The sequence below is a fragment of the Balaenoptera acutorostrata genome, chromosome 9 (genome assembly GCF_949987535.1).
Source record: "Balaenoptera acutorostrata chromosome 9, mBalAcu1.1, whole genome shotgun sequence".
NCBI classification, from domain to species: Eukaryota; Metazoa; Chordata; class Mammalia; order Artiodactyla; family Balaenopteridae; genus Balaenoptera; species Balaenoptera acutorostrata.
This window is the reverse complement of record NC_080072.1, coordinates 8414676-8434916: the sequence shown is the minus strand read 5'-3', so window position 1 is coordinate 8434916 and position 20241 is coordinate 8414676. Positions and strand designations below refer to the sequence as shown.

At 61.7% G+C, this 20241-nt stretch overlaps 2 protein-coding genes across 3 annotated transcripts in view; one reads left to right on the top strand and one right to left on the bottom strand.

Moving 5' to 3' along the window:
* Positions 1 to 20241, bottom strand: part of MACROD1 (mono-ADP ribosylhydrolase 1) — a 152829-nt gene that overhangs the window by 27384 nt on the left and 105204 nt on the right. The window lies entirely within an intron of this gene.
* Positions 7338 to 20241, top strand: part of FLRT1 (fibronectin leucine rich transmembrane protein 1) — a 77061-nt gene continuing 64157 nt past the window's right edge. Inside the window, exon 1 of the mRNA XM_057552944.1 lies at positions 7338 to 7490. The gene's annotated coding sequence lies outside the window, so the exon portion shown is untranslated. The remainder of the gene's footprint in view (positions 7491 to 20241) is intronic.

Genomic DNA, 20241 nt, shown 5'->3' with positions numbered 1-20241 from the left:
TGAAGCCCACGCACCTAGAGCCCATGCTCTACAACAAGAGAAGCCACCGCAATGAGAAGCCCGTGCACCACAATGAAGAGTAGCCCCTGCTCGCCGCAACTAGAGAAAGACCGTGCACAGCAACAAAGACCCAATGCAGCTAAAAATAAAAAATAAATAAATAAATTTATTAAAAAAAAAAAAAAAAAGACAGAGGAAGGGCAGCCAGCCTTTGCTGTGCAGGGAATTTAAGTTAGACACCAGGAAGGACTTCCTTAGAAACTCCACCCACCAGACACAGCCTTGTCAGGCCCGCCTTCTCTGGGCAGCCCCTGGCTGACAGTCCTGCAGCTGGCCCTCTGGGACACTCAGGACATGCGGTTGGGGAAGTGGCCCATTCAAGGTCACTCAGCTGGGAAGAGGCGGTTTCATCTGGGTCTAAAACTAGAGCTCCTTTGGCGGGAGGGCCAGGGGTGGTGCTGAGGAGTCCCAGTTCCCTCCTGTCCCAGGCCCTGCGGTCCGGGAGCCCAGGGTGTCCCTTGTCCTGAGGGCCTCAAGGCGGCCTTCTTGCCCCCTCCCAGGTTGTGTCCTGTGGGGACAAGATAGGACCCCAGTGTGGTTCCAGGCCCAGCTGCCTCAGGTCCCCCTGGGCTGGGCACCCCTCCTCCCAGTCCTGCCACCCTCCCAGCTGGAGCTCCACTCTTGGAGGGAGGAGGAGGAGGAGGCCGGGTGGCAGGCAGCCATTGGTACGCGAGGCCATGCCTCCGCCCCTCCAAGCCCAGCCTTTTCTGCTCAGCTCTTTAAGGATCCCTCCTCGCAGAGGCAGCGTGGTGGTTGCTGGGCAACCCCATCCCCCCACCGTCACTGGAGCCCTCCTCCTCCTTCCCCACCCCTCGTCTGTGGCTCCTCCCAGCACCCAGTCTCAGAAGTGTCCTGAGCTCAGAACCTGCCAGGCCTGGCTGCACCTGTGCCAGGCAGGCGAGGGGCCTTGAGTGACCCCACCCAACCCCAGCCCTGGACCCCAGCTCTGCTCCACCAGGACTCAGGAGGGGGAACCCAGGCTCAGGACACCCCGTCTGATCTTCAGTGGCTTCAGCTGCCCTGAGGTGTTGGAGCCTGTTGGGAGGACAGAGAGGACCAAAGGGGACCAAAGGGGAAGGGCCCAGGAACTGTCTGAGTCCCCGGGGAGGTGGCCTACACAGGGCATCGGGCCTCAAGAGCCCCTGGGTGGTGGTGGGGACCAAGGCAGTAAACTCGGACGGGGGCAGGGGTGGGAGAGAGGGGAGCTGAGGGGGAGGGTGGGGTTCTGAGCCTGGAGAAGGAGGTCTGCAGGGGGTCAGAGAGGCAGTGGTGGGGAGGAGGGGTTGTCAGGGGAAGCCGGGCTCCAGCAGAGGTCTCTGAGCCTCCAACCTCAAAACCCCGAATTTTCTACCCCACCGTCCTCCACCCTGCCCCCGCCTTCCACCTCCTCGGGCAATCAGGCAGACAGTGCTCTCTGGCTCCCCAACATCTTGGGGATGTTCTCCTCCTTCCAACTTCCTTCCTGATCAGGCCTGTACTTCTGGCCTCGCCTCTGACTCTCCTTCCCACAGCCCTCTGCCCACAAGCTGCTCCCCATCTGGCCCTCTGTACCTTGGCACAGGCTGGTCCCTCCATTTGGACTGTCTTTTTAAAAAATTAATTAATTAATTTTTGGCTGAGTTGGGTCTTTGTTGCTGCGCTCGGGTTTTCTCTAGTTGCGGCGAGCAGGGGCTACTCTTCGTTGCGGTGCGCGGGCTTCTCATTGCGGTGGCTTCTCTTGTTGCGGAGCACGGCTCTAGGCGCGCGGGCTTCAGTAGTTGTGGCACGCAGGCTCAGTAGTTGTGGCACAGGGGCTTAGTTGCTCTGCGGCATGTGGGATCTTCCCGGACCAGGGCCCGAACCCGTGTCCCCTGCATTGGCAGGCGGATTCTTAACCACTGCGCCACCAGGGAAGTCCTGGAATGTCCTTTAAGACACAACTCAGGTCTCCCTTCCTGAACTTGACTTGGGATGTGTGTAACAGGTGAATGATAGCCAGAGTCAAGAAATGCTTAAATCACCATCAGAAGCATTACTTCTGGGAATAATGGCCTACGAGTGAGTGGGTGAGGGAGGCAGGGAGCAAGAGGCAGCCCCAGGTGCCTGGAGGAGATGGGGGATGGGGTGGTGGTGATGTCATTTGTGGGGGGAAGAGGAGGTTCCCAAGGGACAGGAGGGCCCATCAGAGACAAGCCTGGACAGCAGCCTCAGTCCTGCCAGGGCAGGGGAGGGTGGGCTGGTGGGGAACCCTTGCCCCTGGGGTGGCATGGTCCTGCCTCTCCCCAGGCCTGGTTCTAACTCTCTCTGGCGTACTCCTCCCCACCCACCCAGGGGCCTGGAGTGGTATCTGTCCATTCTGATCTCCATCCTTCACCTCCCATCACCCCCAACTCATACAAACACATCAGGACCCTACCCTGCCATACTCCAGTAGCTGGAAGTGTGTCTGGCGCCCCTGTGAACCCCTGGAACCATCATCTTGGGGCATTTTTAGGAATCACGATTGGTCTTGGGCAGCTCTGTCACCGTTCCCTGCAGGGCTGTTCCAGCCTGACACTCAGCAACGCCTGATTGTTCTCCCCAGGTGCCCGGCACTGCAGCAGGTGCTGGGGACACGTGGGGACCACAAGAGGCCCAGGATGTGCCCCAAGGGGCTCACAGTCTACTGGGAGAGACACACACTAACAAAACACACGACACTGAACACGGGCTCCATCGATTCTGAGTCTCACCACGGCTTCATGTACAACTGAGGAGGAAAACACACTACCAGACACGCCCCGATTTCAGAGATGTGAAAGTTTGGTCTAGTAGATGAAGAATGGAAGCACACAAACCATGCATAATCACGGACTGAGCTAAGTGCTACCAAGGAGAAGCTCAGGGGTCAGAGAGAACAAGGTGACCCAACTGGGAAGAATGGGTTCAGGGAGGCCTCTCAAAGGACACGATGGTCAAGCCCTGGGCTGAGAGGTGAGTAGGAGCTGGCTTGGTCTGGAGAGGCGGGAGAGTGCAGGGAAGCGGGACCCCTGATTCAGCTCCCAGACAAGGCGGAGCGGGTGTGCTCCCGGCCTGGCCAGCGGCTTCCCAGGCCAGCTGCCCCAGGCCACCATTCCCCACTGCTCCCAGCACCTGTCCTCGGGAGTTGCTGGCTTTGTCCTACCTAACTTTGTCCCTGCTGTGCCTGTTCCCTGGAGCACCCTCTCTGGGACTTCCGCCTGGGCTGGGGCCTTGCTGTCCCTGAAATTCTGCCCTGGGGGCCACCCCTGCCTCTCCTGTACCCTGACCCTGTGCTTATGGGGAGAAGCCCCCAACCCTCTGTGCTGTGCAGGATGGAAAGGTTTAGTGCACAGTGGCAGAAGAGAGAGCGTGGTGGTGTTAGGACTTGGATCAGAGAAGCCGCTGAGACTTTCTGGTGAGAACTGTTGTTCCCAGCCAGGTGTGCACAACCAGCCTACCCACAGGCCACACGCCCACGAGTCATGGAAACATATCAGGGCGCCCCTGGGCGTCACCAGGAGACCACAGTCTGAGATGGCCAGGTATTCAGTGACTGCGATTCTCTGGGTCCCCCCCCAGTCAGGTACCCCCAGATGCAGTGGACCCTGGGGATCTTGGAGGGCAGTGATCTTCAAGACCAAGAACCCACAGATGGGGCAGAAAGTCCATTAGGAGGCTCTCTGGATCCAGGTGAGAGGCTGGAGGTCTGTCCTCCCTGGAGATGATGTCCAAGCTGGGGCCTGTGGGGCAGGCTGAGCCTCTGACTCTTGGGCAGCTGGCTGAAGTCCAAGGTCATGCCCTCTGAACAGCAGCTCTTGGCCTTTTCAGTGGTGCTGATCCCTGACCACTCTCTCAGGGGGCTTCATTCCTGGATGCCCAGCACTGAGCCTGGGGCGAAGGGGTCCCTGGTGATGCCCATTGACCAGCCAGTGGGGCAGACCCTACCCCTCTCTTGAGTCAGGTAGTCCCTTCTGCTGCCCCCAGCCCGGAACAAGCCCAAACAGGGCCAAGGGTGGCACAACCTTGGCTGACAACAGTCTAATCATGGTGAGTTGTGTTGTTGCCGCACTTCACAGTATACAAAGCACTTTTCCTCTTGGGGCCTCATCAGACTGTCACAGCAGCCTTAGGAGGTCTGTGATGGCCCCATTAAGATAAGGAACAGGGAGGCTGCGACAGTGCCCGGGGTCAGCAGCGGGGAAGTGGTGAGGTGGTGAGCAGAATCCACATCCGAGGACTCCCAAGAAGGTGGGCAGATGGTGGGGAGGCCGAGGTGCTGCAGGCGGGGCCAGCGTGACCTTGGCTGCCCAGCATAGGGCCCACCGCACCTGGATGCCAGACACTGCCTGGGTTACTGCCGCCCTGGGAGCTGGGGAGCTGGGGCTTGGCGAGCCCACGGCTGAAGCCACAAATTGTCCCTGCGTGACATGTGCTGCCTCGTGCTGAGAGCACCTCTGTGACTGCCTGGCTCGAAGACTAGCTCAGTCTTCCTGGGCCAGGGCCCCACCAACCCATGCCCTCAGGGAGCCCCACAGCACACAGGGGCTCAGCAAGTGTTTGTTGAATGAACGAGGGATCTTTCTGAATCTCATAGCCAATAGTGCCTCTGCCGTACTTACCCTCCCTGGCACCCTACTCCTTCCAAGATAAAGGCCAGACTCTCCAGGCTTGTCCAAGGCCCTGTATACCTGGCCTGGCTGACATCAGTTAACTCATCTTCCACCATGGTCCCCGTTGACTCCTAACCCCCAGCTCCAACCAACAATTCCAGATCTCCAAACCCCAGGCTCTTTCACATCACAGCCCCTGAGAACAAGCTGAAATGAGCTTCTAGTGTCTGCCAAGAACATTCCTCCCTACCTTCCAAGACCAGCTCAATAGCCACCTCCCCTGGGAAGCCATCCTTGGATCTTGCAGTTGACTTGGCCCCTGTGTCCAGGGGTCACGTGGTAATGATGTCTGTTTCAGCAAGATCCTGCTAAGCCAAAACTATTTAGGTGGCCATCCCCCGGCTGGATTTCCAGCTTTGCCAGGGCAAGGTACAGCAAGGCCTGATCCCCTTTGGTCTTTGGTACCCAAAAAGCACCTGGCACGGTGGACCTCCATATTCCCTGAACTGTGTGTAGCCACCAAGTACATCAGCTCAATGGAATATCATGCAGCCATTAAAACCACTATTATGAAGAAGATACTTTGATATCTAAGTGCAACCTGTCAAACCGCTATATCCATGCCATCCACTCCACTCCGAGGCTGTGAGTGCCTGCTTTGTGCCAGCCCTGTGCTTGGCATGGGTGTGGCAGGGATGGAAAGGGGTCCCTCCTTCAAGGGATTCAGTTTAGAAGAGGAGAAAGACACACATAATTCCTGAGCAACACGCCAAGTGCCACGATGGAGGGAAGATGGAGCCCCAGGGCCCCAACGTCCATCTGCGGGTCTGGGGAGGCGGGACGGAGACCATAGCTCTGTAAAAATTACAGCCAACAGTGCATGGACAAGCCTGGAAGGGAGCAGAGGAATGGAGGCTGTTGATGCCACAGGATGGTGGCGGTGTGGGTGATTTTTCTTTCCTTTATTGTTGGTATAATGCGGTTTGGACAATAAATAAAAGTTGGGAGGAAAAAAATAGCTGTTTGGTGAATTGAGTATAAAGCAGGGGAAGGAAGAGAGGGAGATAAGGGGAGGAAATGGGAAGGGAGGGGTGAGGAGGGAGAGGCAAGAAGGGCCAAGGCAGGGGTGCTCACAGTGAGGAGAGGCAGCAGCCTCAGGCAAGGCCTCAGCCTGCTCCCAGGCTGGGGGCAAGAGGGCCGGGAGAGCACAGGACGGGGGGAGAGAGGGGCCAGTATCCCTTACGGTGACCTTCTCCCAGGGAGAAGCCGGGAGGGCATCCCAGGGGAGGGGTGGCCTGGCCAGGCATTGAAGGACAGCAAAGCGCAGGGAGTGCTGGGCTCCGGGAAGGGTCTAACACGGGCCTGCAGTTGGGACAGTGGGTGGGAGGTGCTGGGATGGGTCTGGGGGGAGGCGTCCCAGCCAGACTGTGGGCATTCTGGGTGTGGACCGGCAAACAGTGGGGCCTAGGTGGAGGCGGTGGGGTTCTAGGTAGAGGCAAGGACTCAGAGCAGCCCTCCAGGGAAAGGGTTGCAGGGCCCGATGACTGAGCTCGGTAAGAAGGTCTGGCCAGGGGGAGGCCAGGCAGACAGAGAGCTCCTTAGTACCCCAGAGAAGGCCCAGAGCATGGGGACTTTCCAGGCTCAGAGGAGGGAGGTCTGGTCCACCCGCACCCTCACCCACGCACCAGACCCCACACAACAGGTGCAGACATCTCCTTAGTTCCCAATGTGTGCCAGGCATGGCCCTAGCCACCTTTCTGTTCAAGGTCTCCTTCAACCCTCCTGTTAACCCTTGCAGGTAGGTTGTTAATGCTCCCATTTTACAACAGGGGACACTGAGATTCAGAGAGATTAAGTAACTTGCTCAAGGTCACGGTCAGCTAATGTAGGGAAAGGCGGGGCTGGGGTCTGACCCCGGGCACTGCCTGCTCAGGCAGCTTGGTGGAGCAAGGCGAGCAAGCCAGACGAGGGGGTCCCCGCGGGGAAGGCGAGCCAGGCAGGGAGGAAGGGGTTACCTTGGCGCGCTGAGTAGATGGTGGGTAACTGTTTGTGAATGAATGAATGGACGGATGGTTGGAAGGATGAATGAATGAGTGCAGAGAGGAGGGGTGTAAGGGGAGGCGCACGTGAGGGAGAACGCTTTTCTCTCTCCCCGCCCCCGCGCTGGAGGCTGGCTCTGGGAGCCTCCCTCCTCAGACCCCCCCGCGCACTGAGGACCGACACCCCAACCTCCCCACCCTCCCCATCCATTTTAGCCGAGGGCAGGAGGAGGGGGACGCGGAGGCCGATTCTCCCAGGCTGGGCCCGAGTCCCCGCGCGGCGGCGCAGCCTCCCGCGCCCGGTCCCGCCGGCCAGTGCGCAGAGCGGCGCCCCCGCCCCCGTCACCTCCTCCCCGCCCGCTGCCTCCCCCCTCCTCCTCTCCCTCCCCGCTCCGCGCCTGCACGCACGGCCCCCGCCGCCGCCGCTGCCGCCGCGAGGGGAGAGGCGGCCGCACAGCCTGGTTCCCCGCGCCCTGCTCGCCGCCGCCGCTCGCGCAAGCCCTGCTGCTGGCCTTCGCCCCACCGAGCGCACCCACCCGGGCACACGCACCCCGGCCGCCGGGCGCACCCCCGCGCACGCCCCCCGCGGCTCCGCCGGGCGCCGGAGCCGGGCAGATGCGCCGCCGCGCGCCCCCAGCCCCGGGCCCGCCACCGCGCCCCGCCGCGCGCCGGGGCTCCTCTCCCGGGCCCCCGTGGGCGCCCTCCGGCTCCAGTTCCCGCCCGCTCCTTGGAATAACCCCTGAGGCTCCAGCCGTCGCCGCAAAGTTTCCCGAGGAGACCCGCCTCCCTGGCCGTTGAGCAGGTAAGGGTGGATGCACGGGGCGGGGGCCGGGGTCCGAGCGTGCGGGACGGGACGCCGGGGCCAGCGGGGCGGGGTGGGAGAGTGCAGGGAGGCGCCGCAGGATCCGGCTGCCCGGCTTTGCCCGGCCGCCGCGGGGGCCGCGCAGCCTTTGGGATTTCGGGAGGGGGGCCCCCCCCAGTCGACAGCCGAGTACCCATGGCGCTGGCTCCGCCGCGGGGAGGCGCGGGGTGCGCGGCCGGCGGCTCCACTCTCCCCAGCAGAGGCTGGAAAGGGCGGGGGCTCGGCGGGAGCCCCGGTCCGAGACCTCGCTGCGCCCCCAGGGAGACGGCCCCGCCCGCGGGGGTCGCCTAGCTGGGCTGGACTGTTCCGGCTCCGGTCTCGTACCCGGGAACCAGAGGGCTTGGCGCACGCGAAGAGAGGCAGCCTGCCGGCCCGGGCGCCGCGCTCCCGTCCCCACCAGCCGCGTGAGTCACGGTTGGAGCGAGGTTTTATTTTTAAAACGACTTCAAGGGGGGCATAAGCAGCCTCCAACTTCCCTCCCTGTGCGCGCGGTAGACTGTCAGCCCTGTGCGGGGCAGGAGACCAGGGCGGTGCACCTGGCGGCTAGAACGGTGGGACCTCTGGGCTGGAGGCCGGGGGCAGCCGGTGCCCCCCAAAAGCCAGGGGCCGGGCGCATGCCCCTCCTCCCGGGGGACTGGGGAGTGTTGCCCAGCTGCAGGGAGCCCTGGCTGATCAGAGCTCTCCGAGGAGGAGAAAGTTGTGGAGCATCGACATCAGGGAGCTGCCCCAGGCTTCCCGGCGGCCCCGAGGGCTGTGAGGCTCTCTGGGGCGTGTGGTTTTAAGAGAACACAGCCCAGCTGGGCTGTGCGAGGCCCTTGTAGCCCAAGCCAGAGACCTGATGTGAATAAATAAAGCCTAGGCTGGGGGCAGAGGTGGGGGGGCATCTGGGTCCTGCCCTGCCCCACCCTGGCCCCTGCATCCTCAGGGAGGACAGAGACCAGTCTCTCTCTCCCTCCCCAGGTGGCTCAGGAGTTGGGGAGGCGGCTGCCTGTGTGGGGCTCAGAGCCCCACAGAACGCAGGATGCCCCTGGCAGAGGGATGTGGGCTGGGGCATGCCCCTCTCTGCTCAGCAGCCGTGGGGAAGGTGGCTACGCTCAAGGGCTCCAGGCTCAGGTTTCTGGAGTGAAAGCCAACTGCATCTCTTCCTGCCAGCCCCAGGAGGAGAGGCGCAAACATCACCTGTCAGCTGGTGCCGACTCCGTGGGCGACTGTTCAGGGCTTCCTCAGAGGTTTAAATGGAAATGGCCTGAGCTGCCAGGGCCCATGCCCGGGAGGGAGTACTGCCCAGCTGAGCAGGCAGAGAGGGGGCCCTGGTAAGTGTGAGGGACAGGAAGAGCCGAGGGGCTGTCACATCCTGGCTGAAGGGTCGGACATGGGCCAGTTTGAGAGCAGGAGAGAGGAGGGCAGACAGAGGGTCTGTGTATGGAGGCGGGGGGTGGCCTCTGTGCACGTCCCTGGCCCCTTGACCTCACATAAGACACAGGGCTGGACACTCTTCTGTAAAAAGCCTCCCCGGCATGAGTTTGAGCCAGGCATGCCCCGGGGCTGCTGTAGCCTGTAGCATGTCCCCTAAGCCCCGGTCTGTGTGCCTTCGCTCTACCACTTACTGGTTGAAAGTCCCTGCCTCTCTGAGCCTCAGTTTGCCTTGTTGAGTGTACTCACCTCCTGAGGCTGAGTTTGGCGGGGACAGGATGCATTATAAAATGGGGTGAGGTGGACGACAGATGCCCTGCTCCTGTTGAAGGGGTCCCCGAGGGCTGAGGGCACCTGGAGGGCTGGGGGGGTCAGATTCCCCCCAGCCAGGGGCCTGTTGGTAGACATCAGCCTGACGGTGACCCCCAGCACCAGCGCCCTTCTTGGTGTCCCCCCTCGTACCTCCTCTGAGGCCCCCCGTCGTTGTGAGCCCCTGGGAGGTCCACCCGGCTGGTCTCTAAGGAGACGGTGGGTGGGAGGGCTGCTGCCGCCCCATCGCATCACCTGCTGCCAGGGCTCTGTGGGGAGGGCGTTGGCCTGCAAGACTCAGCTCTGCACAGACTGAGGTCTGGTGGCTGAGCCTGTGTCACCCACTGGGTGACCCCAGGCCTGTACCTCTGGGGACCCACTTCCTTGCCTGCACAGGGGGATATAACGGCTCTCCCACCCTGTGAGAATGGGTGGGCACCCTGAGTGTGGGTGTTGAGGGACAGTGAGGCAGGCCCGGAGCCGGCTGACTGCCTGCAGAGGCCCAGTACAGGGGCAGTTGTCAGGAAGTGGCTGCCCTGGTGCAGCGGAGGACGAGGCCCCTGGGGCCCGCTGGGCAGAGCTCCCTCTGCCCAGTCAGGTGGGACAGAGGCAGGGAGGCAGGGCTGGGCGGGGCAAGGCAGGTTGCCCCCCTGCCCGGGGAAGGGGCAGATGGCTCAGGAGTTGTGGTGAGTGGGTGAAGGCCCTGCCCTGAGATGTAGATGGCCCCACTGTGTGTCCGCGGGGAACTGGGGACCTGCTGGCAGCCACCTCCCCAGCCAGCCAGGCTGCCCTGGAGTCAGGGCTGAGAAATGGCCTGATCTCAGAGATGGGGCCTGTCTGGGGCTGTGCGGGGTGGGGGGTGGGGGGATCTGGCTGGGCCAGCCCTTCTGCCCCAGGGTCCTAGGGACTTGTGGTTCCTGGGGAGGGTTCTCTGCCTGGCCTGCTGACCTCGAGCCAGTGACTGGATCTCATTGGGCCTCAATATCCTCATCTGTAAAGTGGGGTAATAGCAGTTCCCACCTTGGGGTACCCACTATGAGATGATGCATATGAAGCTTCTAGCAGAGTTTATGCCTAGCAATGCATTGCCCCCTGGGGTCCCCACCCCTGGATCACGCTGGGCTGAGGGCTTTCAGCTTTGGAGTAGCAGGAAGGATGCCTCGGCACCCTGCCGCAGCCACCAAAGTCCATGCCGGGTGGGATCTCACATGCCAGCTGGCTGGGGTGTCAGCTCCAGTGACAGTGGGAGTGTCCAGGAGCAACAGGGGTGAGGCTGAGGGGTTTTGTCTTGGATCCCTCATGGGATGGGGTGTGTGGGCTGTGTGGGCTGCGAGCGTATGGACCAGGAGGGGTGTGAGGCGTGTGGGCGTGGCTGGGGGTCTTAAGTGCCTGCAGTGGGATGGGTGGTGGGTGCCCCAGGGTGCTCACCATCCGGAGAGGCCGCAAAAGCTCTGGAAGGGTGGGGCTGGCACGGGCCTCAGGCCTGCTTGCTGCCCTTGATGTGTGCATTTGGGGGGTCGCCTCCCCAGAACCTCGGTCGTTCTCCCCGAGACAAAGTTCAGGCCTGCTCCGGCTTGTACCAGACATGAAGCAGCTGTATTCTTTCCTCTGCCACGAGGCAGTCACCCCAAGAAGGCCAGGGTGGGGGGATGGCTGGAGGAAAAGACAGGGGAATGGACAGTGTGACCCCAGGGTGCTCCTGCCATGCTCCACATCACGCCCCCCGCCCCGCCGGCCTGGCATCCCCTAGAAGCAGCTGGAGCGGAGAGAGCTCCATGGAGAGGGCTGTGTTTGTGCAGGCCTGTTTGCCCGAGCGGCGGGTGGATGTCTGTTTACCGCCGCCTGCGGCCCCCAGAGCTCAGCCGCTCCCTGGGGTCAGCGGCTCTGCGGATGATGTCAGCATTCGGGGGCCTCGACTCGCCTTGTGGAAGTTGTTTGCTGGATTCACTGCAGCCCTGGGTTTTGAAACTCCCACCGTGGCCTTGCTCGTGCTGCCTCCCACCCCGCAGAGCTGGGGGGGGACATGGGGGGGTGGGCAGTGAGCGTGGGGGAGGGGAGGTCAGCCACAGGCATTGCTGTGGGGATGGGGGGTTGGCTCACAAGGTGTCCTGCTGGGCACTCCTGGCTCCCTGGCTCTTCTGTCTTTCCCTCCCTCCTTCCTTTCCTGCCCGTTCATTCATACATTCATTCATTCGTGTTGAGCACCGGTTGTGGGCCAGGTGCAGTGCCGGCTCTGGGGGAAAGGGAAAACAAGAGCAGCTGTTAAGTCTTGCTCTCGGGGAGCTACAGTTGGGATTGGGGGTCAGACTGCAATCAGTTACTTTCCCTCCCACCTCGGAGCCTTGGGCTCTGAAGGCAGGAAGGCAGCCCTCTGAGGTGGGGTGACCGGGGAGCCGGCTGGGGCCCGGGATCCGGGAACGGGGTGCTCGAGCCAAGGACGTGAAGGTGGAGCAGGAGTCGGTGAGGAGAAGGGATGGGAACAGGAGCCCGGAGGACAGAACCAACAGAAGGGGCTGCCTGTGGACCCCTTGGCAGGTGTGAGGAGTGTTGGGGGGTCGGGGAGGCATCTGGACGGCGGGTTTGTTCAGAGCTTGTGGCCTGTCTCCCTGGGTCTCTGCTGGCCTGTCCATCTCCATCCCTCGGGACTGCCAGGCCTGCCTCAACGACCGGCTGCCTAGTCCTCCTGGGTGGGCCCCTGGAAGGGTGGGCTTCCTGGGCTCAGGGTGGTCCCCTGTTCCTGAGAGCTGTGTGTCCGCCTGCGTGGGCAGCCTGACCCAGCCTCTGATGGGCCAGGAGGGAGAATATTTGGGCTGGTTTGTGATGGGGTCAGTGGCCCCAGTGTAGACGGAGGGCTGCTGGTGACAGAAGGTTGTTCCTTAGACACCTCCCCCCACCTCGGCTTTGAATGTCCCTCAGACAGGGGCTGGGGAAGAAGGCAGTGAAGGCCGGGTCTCCTGGAGGCACCAGGACCCAGCTGTATGGGGCTCAGCTAACCACTAGGGGACACTGCCTCCCAGGCAGAGCGTGGGACCCAGGCTTCCGGAGGGTGGCTGGGCCCAGGTGCTGCAGGCTCTGCTCACAGGGTGGGGGTGGGGGTGGGCCTCGCTGTCAGGGAGGCAGCGGCTGGGCCTTTGGGGAATGGCTTTGTACTTAATTAAAACTGGGCTTAAAACCGGGGTGGCCGAGGCGCTGGTCCTGGCCACTCCTGTCTGCACTGCTCCCGAGAAGCAGCTCTGTGACAGCACGTTTTTTGCTCCCCATTCCCTCCCTCTGGCTGAATTAATCGTTGGCACCAGATTACAACAGATTTAGCAAACTGTAAAAAAAAGAGAGAGAGAGCGCGTGCGAGCGAGGAAGAGAAAAGAAAGGGGGATTCACTTCGGAGGAGAGGACAACGGCGTTTATCTACAGAAGCAAATTGCTCTTGTCGCCCTGGTGCCCCTCCCGCCTCCACCCCGACGATGCCTGCCTGGGAAGTGCTGCGGGAACATGTCCTCTCAAACGCCGCTGGGCGCTGGTGCCAGGATGGGCTTTCCCTGGGGGCGGGCTGCCAAGGGCTGCCTGGTGGAGCAGAGGGGAGAGCCGAGTTTTCAGGGGGCCATGGGGGGCGTCCAGGGCTGCTCTCGGGGGGAGTGCCCGGCTGGCTGGTCCTGAGTGGTGGGGTCCGGGGACAAGGGGTCAGAGGGCCCGTGCGGCAGGGATGGCTGATGGCAGGGGTTGTGTCTGTCTTGCTCATCCCCAGGTCCTGGTAGGGGGCCCGGCACATGGTAGATGCTCAGTGTGGCGCAGGGTGGATGAACGGATGAGTGAAAGACGAAGCCATGGCTGAACCGCCTCAGGAGCTGGTGTGGGGGGCAGTGGAGGGTCCAACGTGCCAGCTGGGATTCCTGGGGATGAAATCCGCTGGACTGAGCTGCCCTTCAAGGGACACACCCCCCTGGGTCCTGGATCAAATTTGGACGAGGGTCCCTGCGGGCCCTGCCCAGGAGCTGCCTGCTGGCTTTCCCGGGATGACCTTGATTTCAAACATGCTCCTCTGTGGTCAGACCTGAGGGGCCTGGTTCAGGCTCAGGGAATCTGGCTGCCAGCAGGCCCACTGGGCTCCCAGACTGGGCTGGGCTGCCCCTGCCCTGAGTAAGGGGCTTAGGTTCAGTGGCCGGGGGGAGCTCACTATCTCCCTCCCAGGATGGGCCAGGCCTGGAGCCGCCACAGGTGAGTTATGCACAGTCCCAGTCGTGGCAGAGCCAGGTCAGGACGGGAGACAGGTGTGCACCGTGCTCACACGTCCCGCGTGCCCACACACACTCACACTCCTGCACACAGAGGCTCACACCCATCCCTCTTAACCTGCCTTCCCTGAGCCGGGCTCTGGTGAATGACCCCACAGCCCGTCTGACCCCCAGAGCCCCGCTGCTAAGAAGAGCCTTGAGTGGCTGCCACCCACCCAGCCCAGGGCCTCTTCCTGTGCAGCCCCTGCCCATCCCGACCCTGCAGACAGGGCCGCCTGTCGCCCATGTGCTTTCCCTGGGCCCCTCTCTGGGGAAGGGGTGGATGCAAAGGAGTGAGAAGCTGGGGTGAGAGCCCCTCCCCAAGCCCTGCTCCAGCTGAGGAGGCCTGGAGATTGTCAGCCTTGCAGCCTAACCTCAGACCCCAGGAGGGAGCCCAGCAGTCAGGCCGGCATGGCACTCGGCCGGGCCACCTGCTTGGATCCAGCAGCAGGGGAGGGGCTGGCCCATTGCTCAGAGCTGGCCAGCGAAGAGAGAGGGCTCCTAGCAGAGAGAGGGCGGCGGGGATCTTGGAAGCCCCTGCCCTCCTCTCTAGACTGTACCCCCTAGAAACTGCCCACCTGTCCCAGGGAGACAGACCATACACACTCCCCTACCCCCCGTCCCAGTCAGAGTCTGGGGCTCTCTGTGCCTCAGTTTCCCCACTATTGTTGGTCAAGGGGTTGGACCACCAGGCTCCAAAGGGCCCGAGAGCATCATGGCTCTGCGACTCTGAGCCCTGAGACCACCCTCCCCCCTTGGCTTGGGCTATTGAGGGGAATGGGCAGTGCCAGGCCCCCACTCTGCCTGGCTTGTCTTCTTCCCACTGTGAGTAGGGAGGCTGAGGCACAGAGTGGAGAAATGCCTTGTCCAAGGCCACGCGGAAGTCAAGATCCACCAGGAGGCAGCCGGACTGTGGAAACAAAGTGCCCAGGCTCTGGAGTCTGGTGGACCTGAGTTCCAATCCTACCTCTGTTACTTATCAGCTGGGTGCCCCTGGATGCCTCACTTTCCCTCCGCGTGCCTCAGTCTCCACACCTGTGAAAGGGACCCACAGAGTGCACTTCCCAGGGTCAGTGTGAAGATTCAGTGTGACAGTGTCCACAGAAGGGCTCTGTAGGAACCAGCAGTTACTGCACTTCAGCAAATAGGCCAGGTCCTGCCAGACGCAGGGCTGGGATGCTGGCCCTGCTTGGGGTTCTGAGGAGCTCAGGGCCTGGGAAGGGGTGCACACGCTGGCCTCTTGTCCTTCCTGGCTGGCAGGCTCACGGGGCATTTGCTGAGCTCCTCATGGGGGCAGAGGTTGGTGTCTGAGGTCTGCGGCTCTGGTGGGTAGCAGGTGGATAGATGGGGGAGGGGAAGGGACCCTATACCACTCAGCTGTGATGAGGAGCGTGTTGGAATGTGGGTAACTCTGGGGAAATTGGGGAGAACTGAGCCGCCGAGGTCTCCGGGAAGCAGTAGGGTTGGAGGGTGGGAGGAGTGGAGGGGTTAGGGGCCAAGGAAGAAAAGGGAGAACGTGGGGCTCAAATGTCACCTTCTGCCCAGGGTGAGTCCCCTGGTATGGGGTCAGGGGGGTCTCCCTTGGGTATTTACTTACTGGGCACCTCCTGTGTGCCAGGCCTCGGGGTGGAAGCCAGGCACAGGGACCAGTGACTAGATCCCTCCCGTGAGGGCAGCAGAGAGGCCATTACCGCTGCCTTTACTGAATGTTTACTGTCTACACGGCAGGCCGCAAAGCACCATGCTAGGGACTCTTCCCATGCAGGACTCCTTGAGGCTTCAGAACAACCCATTTTACAGAAGAGAAAACTGAGGCACAGACAGATTAAAGTGACCGGACTAAGGTTGCACAGCCACGACAGTGCATCTTACCCCTTACCCCCAACACATAAGGAAATGGTGGTCATCCTAGAGGTAGTAGCCGACAGATTGCACTTGCTACGCACCCGGCGGTATTAACTGGATTTATCCCCCCCAACAAGCCTCTGAGGTAGGCTCTATTATTATCCTGATTTTACCCCAGGAAACAGACACAGCTGAAGTGACTTGCCCAAGGTCACACCAAGGAAGGGCAGCCATCGAGGCACCCTTGGTCCTTACAATGCTCTTGAAGACGGAAACCCAAGCACAGAGGTTCATCTCTCAAGCTTCCCCCTCCCCCTTGCCCCTCCCCTGTTGTCTCCTCCCATCTCAGAGCCTCGCGCCTCCTGTAGGGCCCCCCACTCGGCCCGCCCTCCCTGAGGCCCCACTGTGTGCAGGCGCGGTGCCGCCCTTTAACCCCTTTAACCCGCATGGGGTGGGAGGATGAGGGGAGGGCTCTGGCGGAGGTGCCAGGAGCCTGGAGGGAGAGCCAGGCGGGGGGCCCTCCGGGCCGGGTCAGCTTCCCGGGCTGCAGGGTCGGGCTGCTAGCTGGCGGTGGGCAGGCTGGGTGGTGGCATGTGCTTCCCCTTCCTCCGGCTGCTCTCCAGCCAGACGCTGCCCGAGACGTCAGCCGGGGGCCCGCGGGGCCGGGAGGAGCTGGCGGCGCGGGGTCGCGGGTGGCCTGCGGCCTGCGGTCACGGAGCAATCTCCATTAGGGCCCAGAGCGAGTGGCTGCAGCTCCTGGAATCCTATTAAAAGCTTTTTCATTGTTCCCTGCGATATGCTCCGCTCCGCCGGGACCTGGGCATGTTGATAATTTATTTGTGGAAGGGAAAGGGGCGAAGAGCGCAGGAGAGAGGAGGAAATGTCATTATTTGCTCAGCCGGCTTTCTGCAGCGCGGCCCTTCCGCTGGCAGCTCGAGTGGGGGCGCCCCATCCTCCCCCCCAATTCTGGAGGTTGGGGGAGCAAGGCTCTGCGAGGGTGCAGCTGGGGTGGCCTGGGCCGGGGGAGGAGGGAGGCCTGGGGGAGGTGAAGGCCGCATCCTCTGGGGCCCTGACAGTCAGAGGCCCCAAACCCACACCTGCAGCGGAGGGGGTTCTCCCGGCAGCTTTGTTCAGACTCTGGTGTGGACCGGGGTGCGGCTGGGGCCTCTTGCTGTCCTGATTCTGGCATGGGTAGGGGCCGGGGCAAGCTCGCGGGGTCCTGAGGATGCAGAGTCGAGAGACGGCTCCTGGGGTCTCCAGGGTGGGGAGGGGAAGCCGGTTGCTGGGAGGCGGTGACTGGGGGGCCCACATCCCTGCAGCTGCCAGCTGTGTGATTACAGAAGTCCCTGTACCCCCGGACGCCTTAAAACAGGAAGAGGCCTCGGCCTCTCTGGGGGACGGGAAGGGATTCAGAGCTAACAACACGGGAACAGCAGCGACGCAAGCCCATTTACAGAGTCCTCACGTGTGCTGAGTGCTTCACGGGCAGCGTCTCTCGCAATCCTCATAGCATTCCTGCGCGATGGAATGCCTAGTGTCTTATTACGCGTGAGGAAACTGAGGCACAGAGGGTCATGATCACACAGCTTCGAAGAGGCAGGGGTGGGATTTGAACGCTGGCCTCTCTCAGCGCAGTTACTGACTCTGGTCAGGGCTCCACAGAGACCCGGCTTCCCCTTGGTCCCCAGCCCCCCTCTTCCAAGGTGAGGAAAGCCCAGAGGAGGGAACAGGGGTCCCCTCCTGCAGGCACCTTCAGGGGTTGAACTTAATCGTCCCAGGGGCGCTGTGGGGCTCAGGCATCCTTATCCTCCTCACAGACGTGGAAACAGAGGCTCAGAGAGGTGGTGTCATTTGTACCAAGTCAGGGCGGGGCCGGATTTGAACCCAGGCTGGCTCTGGGTTCTCAAAGTATCCCCTGTGCTGGGTGCAAGGCTGCCCACAGGGGCATGTCATGGTAGCCCTGGGCAGTGCTGGCTTTGGGACTAGGACCCCACAGAGGGTCAGGCTCTGGACGGCTCTGCGTGGCCCAAAGTCCCCTTCACATACACAGCCCTGACCGGCCCGCTCTAAACTGCAGCGGTGGGAAAGAGGATGTCACGTGGAGATGTCCCCCATCCCTGCCCCTCTAGCACAGACACTGCCAGACAGTTAAAAGAGTTCATACTTGCTCCAGTCACTCACTGGCTTTGAGATCATCAGTGACTCCCTATTTCCTGAAACACTGACCAAAGCCCTTGGCCTGGCATGTCAGACCTCCCCAGCCCAGCCCTGGCTGGCCCACCAGCCTCTCCTCCAGACCCTCCCCCAGACCCTCCCCCACTAGGCCTGTGGATGACACGGCTCACACCTCTGCTGTTCCTTGTGTCCAGAAGGCCACCCTCAATCCCCACATCGGGTGACCGCTGCCTCCTGCGTGAAGCCGTCCCTGACTGACTGCAGGAACCAGCCCTTCCTGCCTCTCATCCCTGGAGCACTTGGCCGGCCTCCCTGTGATGGGGTAGGTGGCTGCGTTTACACATCTGCCCCACCTCCACCCACCTTTACTGCTCCTCCTTCCCCTCCCCAGGCCCCTGCAAGGTGCTGCTTATCTCTGGAGTCAATCTGGGATTCATTAATTCATCCAACCAAGGCTTCCTGAGCCTGAGGCGTGTTGATAAATGGCTTTCTCTTTACAGCAGCCCTGGGAGTGGGTGACATTAGCCCATTTAATTTTATTAAAAAAAAAATTTTTTTTTTGGCCGCACCGCAGAGGTTGTGGGATCTTAGTTCCCCGACCGAGGATTGAACCCAGGCCCTCAGCAGTGAAAGCACAGAGTCCTGACCGCTGGACTGCTGGGGAATTCCCGCATTAGCCCATTTTATAAAGGAGAAACCAAAGACGCAGGGAGGTTCAGTCGCCAGGCCAAGGTCACCCAGGCTGAGCTGGGGTTGAAGCCAGGTCCCAGGTAGGAGTAGTGATGGGGTCATGATTAGGTCGACAATCCCTGAGTCCTCACGCCTGCCTGGCAACAGGTAGAGAATTAAATGCAGGAATCATCTGATTCTCACAGATGCTCTGGGGGTGGAGGTGGGGAATGTACTTGGAGGCTCCATTCTACAGATGAGAAAACTGAGGCCAAGAGAGGAAGGGAAGCCTGGAGGCAGAGCCCCAGCCCCGCAGTGACTTCCTGAGAGCCCTGGGTGGGAGGGATAGGGGCTTTTCCCATGTTCTGTGTGCCAGGCCTGGAACTGTCGCTTCAGAGCTGGGATGTGGGCAAGCCCTCCCCTCCACCCCCTGAGGCCCAACCTGGCTCTCAGGCCTGCAGCCTGCCCTGGCCAGGCATCCTCTGGGTGAAAGGAGGCTGGGGAGGTGGTGTGCCCAGCAGCAGGGTGGGCGTGGGCCCTGCCCCCACGGCAGCTGCCTGCCTGGCCCTGTGGCCTCACAGACAGACAGGGCTTGTGAGAGCCGGGGGCCTTCAAGGAGAGCTCAGCTCCTGCTGGCAGCTGCTCAAAGGCCTCATTGTGGCAGGAGGGTCCTCCACGGGCAGCTGCCCCCGCCTCAGGCACAGGCAGAGCCCAGCCTTTGTGCCAGCACACTGCCCCTGCCCTGACCCGGGGTCAGCAGGACAGAGGCTCTTGTCTGCGGGAGGCTGGGGGCCTGCCCAGGGAGGAGCTGCCCTGGACCCTCAGATGGCCTAGGATGGGTGTGGTCTGTGTTGCCAAGACCCAGGAACTCTTCCCGGCGCACAGATCTGGACTTGGAGGGGGCTGGCTCTTGGTCTGGCTCAGGCTTGAGGAGGCGTGGAAGCTGGAGGGTTAATTTAAAATAATAATAATAATAATAACAGCAATAATGACGATGGCTACTGCCGTTCGTGGAGCTCTTACTGTGTGTCTGCTGAGAGGCGTGTGTGTGTGTTTTATCTCATTGATTCCTCAAAGGAGCCCTACAGGTTGTAGGCAGTTATTTGCCCCATTTTAGAGATGAGGAAACTGAGGTTCTGCGAGGTTAGACATTCACCTCCCGTCACAGAGCTCTAGGGGAGCATTGGGACCCAATCCAGAGCCCATTCCTAAGTGCCATCCCTGCTGAGCACCCAAATGGCCACCACGGTGTACAGGCACAGAGCCACCTGCCCTGCCCCGCAGAGTTCCGAACCACTGGGCTTGATCTGCACTGCAGTCCCTTGTGAGGGAGGCCCCGTCACCCCATTTTAGGGCCCAGGAAACATGCTCTGGGAGCTGTCTGGGTGCCTGGCCGGTGAGGGGCAGACTGCGTCTACGTGCGGCTTCCCCTCCTGGTCCTTCCTCAGGCTTGCCCTTTGGGGGAGGTGGGACAGTTGCCCAAACTCTGTGGCTGGGCTCCAAGGTCCCACAGCAGGGGGTGGCGGAGGAGGTGATGGAGTCCCAGCAAGAGACTGAGCCTCCTCCAACACCCACAGCCCCCTCCTGGGAGGACCCTCAGAGGCCATGTGTTACATCCACACTGTGTAGTCAGGGAGACTGAGGCACAGAGACGGGGAAAGGGCCTGGCCCCGGTCCCACAGCCTTGGGGACTGAACGTGGGCCCCCAAAGGCTGTGTTGTTCACTAGGACACCACTGCTGACCTGGGGCGGGGTGGGAGAGAACGGCAAACTCTGAGCACTTTCCATGTCCCAGGCGCAGTTCTAAGCATTGGCCTGGGTAACGAATTAACCCTCACAAGGACCTTATAAGGGCTGTACTGTTATAATCTCCATGACACAAATGAGGGAACCGAGGCAACTGTCCCCAGGCCACACCCTGGAGGTCTCCTAGCTCAGATGGTCGGATAGCCTCTCCCCTCCCCCAGGACCCTGACCTCTGGCACAGACGCCCTGATGGTTCAGGGTCGGAG